This window comes from Capsicum annuum, chromosome 2 (assembly GCF_002878395.1).
Source record: "Capsicum annuum cultivar UCD-10X-F1 chromosome 2, UCD10Xv1.1, whole genome shotgun sequence".
Lineage (NCBI taxonomy): Eukaryota > Viridiplantae > Streptophyta > Magnoliopsida > Solanales > Solanaceae > Capsicum > Capsicum annuum.
Window position 1 is genome coordinate 112,700,030 of NC_061112.1, and position 6,000 is coordinate 112,706,029.

The window sequence follows — 6,000 nt, forward strand, 5'->3', positions numbered from 1 at the left end:
TTACTTGAACACATGACCAACAAGACAATTCATAATTCATTTATTGAAGCACTTCATCAAACATGTGATATGCATAAACTTGTACATACATAGGGATTTCATGATATCATACTAGTTGGGCATTGTTCCCTCATCTAGGAATTTAATCATACACATGATAGGCATAGCACATGTATACAACATTATACAACAATCAAACATCATGATTCATATCTAATTTCATCATCGTAGGGTTTATTTATAGGTTCACATGAATATACATCTATACAAATCAATTCCATATAAAATTGATCACCCAACATGGATTTGAATTCAATTGATCATTCTCAACATAAACAAAACAAACCCAACATGAAATTCATAAAGAAATCTATAAACTTAAACTTAGAAAAGAGATTCTTGGGCTTCATGGATGAAAGGAGTCCATGAATGAACACTACGCATACCTTAACTTTTGATTCTATGAAGATTGACAGAGAGATTCTTGAAATATAATGGTGAATTTCCTTGGAATTGAACCTTCTATGAAAACCCTAGGGCTTGTTTCTTGAGAGTTTTTGAGAGTAATTGAGTATAAGTTGCTGAATTATGGACAAATCTTATGTTATAAGGCTTATATAGGGTGGGAAATTGACCCTTTTAACCTTAGGAAACATATTTAATTTCTGAGAAAATTTCCCAATTTTCATCCTTGGCGCGACGCACCACTATCGCACCAAGTCACTGAAAAGTGAAAAATAAGAAATTGCACGGTGGTGCAACGCGGAGCTATCACATTGCCACCTTGTCTGTAACCTGAAAGTTTGGCACGATGCGCCACTATCATGGAGTAATACTGGAAATTGACAATTGCCATTTGAGCTATCTCCGCGATGCGCTGAAGGCTCAGGTGATACACTGTGTCACTAAAAAGGCTCCAACTCTTCACCCGGGTGTTGAATTTAGCGAATTTGGTATCGATGGAAATCTTATTGAATTTTCCACATGATGAAAAGTGAAAATCTTGGAAATACCATGTGTACAAAAATGGATTCATCTTTCAAAGAAAGCTTCTAACATTTTTGAGAAACTTTTCAAGCTAGAAAAAATACGGGGTATTATAATATCATCCTCTTGAGAACATTCGTCCTCGAATGAGACTGAGTGGGAGAGAAAGAATACAAACTGAAGTACATACTAAACATGAATAATTGGAACATAATCTCATTACTGATATGACTGATGGCTGAATATAACATACTGAACATGCATATCTGATGCATGACTAATTAGATGAATTCATGCATATCTGATGCATGGCTGATAATTGACTTAAAATTACAAGACTGAATATTCTGATGAGCTAAATTTCTCGTAGTGAGAATGCCTGTCTGATGCATAATTATATGACTGAACTGATATATGAATACATGATTGAATATGCAAGGGTACTTAGTACAAGTTTTTAATGGGGATCTGAGCAGGGAACTGAGTAAGTTTAAGAAAACTGTTACGTGACTGAAAAGCACTGATGACCCCATGATTATGCTATAAGTATGCATGAACTAGAACCTGAGAACACGACTAGGGCTGAAACATGACATATAAACTGAATTTCGTGAACTGAACTGAGCCTCTGAATACTTGGCCCATAGCTGAGGTTGGGACTTTGAGGGTTAACTTATGATTACCCTTTATTATAAACTGAATTCTTTATTTGAAGAGAAACTTTATTTAAGGTATGATAATGTTAAGGAAATAATGGGGTATCTCCCCCTTGGGACACTATGTCCCTCTAAGAATGATCACCCTACCGAGATACTTGGTGATGCATAGGCCATCCACGGACTGATTCATGATGGAGAGTTTAACTTTGAGCCTATTCTCACTAGCATGACATGAATACTAAAAGAAGGGAAACTATTCCTAAAACATCTCATAGAACTTGCACATAAGTGTGGTGTACAACAAATGCATGTACAAGACTCTACTAGATGCGGTTTTTCAGACTTCCTAGGACACTATTGAACCTTAGGCTCTGATACCAAGTTTGTAACGCTTTGAATCTGGTACCGAAACGTTACACGGTGCTCATGACCCCAAAGGACCACAAGATAACCCACGATTGATATTTGTAAACTGAGCACTGAATAATAGTAATAATATCATAAATGCGAAAACATGAACTGAAAGGCCATAAGGTTCAATACTAGTACATAACTGAAAAATATGGTATAACAATACCATAACAACTGAGATAAGTGTCTGAACATACTGGGGTTTGAAAGCCTCTAAACTATCTGAATAAGGAGTTAATGGGACATGTCCTCAACTAACTCCAACTACTAAAATAAACTGAAAACTGAAATAGTAATTTGATCATCATGTCCTCGAAGGATGAGGACTCACTGCTAACTCTGATCACTGAACGGGGATGCTACTGGTTCTCTGGAGCTCGTGCTTCTAAATCTATGGTATAAGACACCATAGCACAAATGTGTCGGTACTTTGACTGTACTAGTATACAAGTGAGGTAGGCTGAATGCAATAAGTTCATATGCATGCACAATACTAACTGACTGACTACCATGAACGTGAGAATATATGCATGCATACGTAACTGTAACTGAGATCATGATAGGACTGGACACTGAGTTCTGACTACTGAGTCTACTAACATTAACATCTGAGTCACTGATGAGTAGAAACTAATATTGTATTATTGAATACTGATGGAATGATACTATGTTACTGATACATGGATAACTGTGTCTGACAGTTCTGATTATGAAGAAATGGTTTAGTTGACTATATCTGACAGTCCTGAAGTTGAATACTAACTGTCAGAGATCATTCCTATCTGGTGTGTGATCTCTAAATCTGATGATACCATTACTGGTTGACCATAGTAGAGATCAGTCCTGTCTAATGGGTGATCCCGGAGTCTATTTATAATGATAAGGAGTAACTGTATCTGACAGTTCTAAATCTGTACTACTGAGCTAAATTGACTGTATCTGACAGTACTGATTCTATAACTGAAACTGTGGGATGTGTTCATCTAACCGATATGCCCCATACTAAGCTAACTGGGGTCCAACCTGTAACCTCAGCTGGAAGGGTGTCACTACCGCTTCACCGGTAAAGACAACTAGTATGGAGTCAGTCCTAATCTAGCGGGTGACCCCTGGGATCAGTCCTATATATTTAAATGCGCTAACGGGTGATCCCTGAGTATGTCAGTCCTATCTAATGGGTGACATCTCATACCTATGATGGCTACGTAGTTCTGAAACTTACGGATTGCTTCTAGGGATCTCAGTCCTATCTAGCGGGTGAGTCCCCATCCCAAGGCTCGCTCGGTGCTGAATTCTACTCCCATCTGAAAGATACTGAACTGATTAACTGAACTGAGCTGATTAACTAAACTAAGCTGATTAACTAAATTGAACTGATTAACTGAACTTAACTGATGGGCTGAACTAAGCTGATACTAGTGGTATTGTTTAACGGAGCTAAACTAAATTTACTGAGTTTCATTGACTGATGAAATGTACCTAGTTCTGAGGACTGACTGAGAATACTGAAGTTACTGAGATTGACTGGGAAAACTTAGGTTACTGAGATTATTGAGTACTGAGATTACTGAGATTTCCTGAGTAACATAACTGACTGAGTTCTATAAATCATAGGTTGACTGAGCAGATCATGAAAACATGACATGGCTCTAGGCACACAGCTAAATGTACGGGTACAAGTACCCCCAGGATTCGATGAGAACAAACTGACATGGCATGGTTTACTTGAACACATAACCAATAACACAATTCATAATTCATATATTGAAGCATTCATCAAGCATGCGATATGCATAAACTTGTACATACATGGGGATTTCATGATATCATACTAGTTGGACATTGTTCCCTCATCTAGGCATTTAATCATACACATGATAGGCATAACACATGTAGACAACATTATACAACAATCAAACATGATGATTCATATCTAATTTTATCATCCTAGGGTTTATTTATAGGTTCACATGAATATACATCTATACAAATCAATTCCATATAAAATTGATCACCCAACATGGATTTGAATTCAACTGATCATTCTCAACATAAATAAAACAAACCCAACATGAAATTCATAAAGAAATCCATAAACTTAAACTTAGAAGAGAGATTATTGGGCTTCATGGACGAAAGGAGTCCATGAATAAACACTACAGATACCTTAGCTTATGATTCTACAAAGATTGACGGAGAGATTCTTGAAATTTAACGGTGAATTCCCTTAGAATTGAACCTTCTATGAAAATGCTAGGGCTTGTTTCTTGAGAGTTTTTGAGAGTAATTGAGTAGAAGTTGCTGAATTGTGGCCAAATCTCGTATTATAAGGCTTATATAGGGTGGAAAATTGACCCTTTTAACCCTAGGGCACACATTTAATTTCTGAGAAAATTTCTCAATTTTCATCCTTGGCGCGACGCGCCATTATCGCGCCAAGTCACTAGAAAGTTACAAATGGGAAATTGCACGGTGACGCGACACGGAACTATTGCGTTACCACCTTGTCTGCAACCTGGAAGTTTGGCGCGACGCGCTACTATCACGGTGCAATACTGAAAATTGACAATTTCCATTTGAGTTATCTCCGCGATGCGCTGAAGGTTCAGGTGATACACTGTGTCACTAAAAAGGCTCTAACTGTTCACCCGGGTGTCGGATTTGGCGAATTTGGTATCGATGGAAATTTTATTAAATTTTCTATATGACAAAAAGTGAAAATTTTGAAAATACCACGTGTACAAAAGTGAATTCATCTTTCAAAGAAAGCTTCTAACATTTTTGGAAAACTTTTCAAGCTAGAAAAAGTATGGGGTATTACAATATCTCCCCCTTGAGAACATTCGTCCTCGAATGAGACTGAGTGAGAGGGAAAGAATACAAACTGACGTACATACTAAACATGAATAACTGGAACATGATCTCATGACTGATATGACTGATGGCTGAATATAACATACTGAATATGCATATCTGATGCATGACTAATTAGCTGAATTCATGCATATCTGATGCATGGATGATAATTTACTTATGAGTACATGACTGAATATTCTGATGAACTAAATTTCTCGTAGTGAGAATGCCTGTCTGATGCATAATTATATGACTGAACTGATATATGAATGCATGATTAAATATGCAAGGGTACTTCATACCAAGTTTTTAATTGGGATCTGAGCAGGGAACTGAGTAAGTTTTAAAAAAACTGTTATGTGACTGAAAAGCACTGATGACCCCATGATTATGCTAGAAGTATGTATGAACTGTAACCGGAGAATATGACTAAGGCTGAACCATGACATATAAACTGAATTTTGTGAACTGAATTGAGCCTCAGAATACTTGGCCCATAGGTGAGGTTGAGAATTTGAGGGTTAACTTATGATTACCATCTATTCTAAAATGGATTCTTTATTCGAAGAGAAACTTTATTTAAGGTATGAGAACGTTGAGGAAATAACGGGATATCTCTCCTTTGGGATACTATGTCCCTCTAAGAATGCTCACCCTACTGAGATACTGGGGTGATGCATAGGGCATCCATGGACTAATTCATGACTGAGAGTTTAACTTTGAGCCTATGCTCACTGGCAAGGCATGAATACTGAAAGAAGGGAAACTGTTCCTAAAACATCTCATAGCCTCTTGCACATAAGTGTGGTGCACAACACATGCATGTACAAGACTATACTAGATGCAGCTTTTCAGACTTCCTAGAAAACTATTGAACCTTAGGCTCTGATGCCAAGTTTGTAATGCCCCAAATCTGGTACCCAGAACGTTACACGGTGCTCATGACCCCAAAGGACCACAAGATAACCCATGATTGATATTTGTAAACTGAGCACTGAATAATAGTAATAATATCGTAAATGCGAAAACATGAACTGAAAGTCCATAAAGTTCAATACTAGAACATAATTAAAAAATATGGTATAAC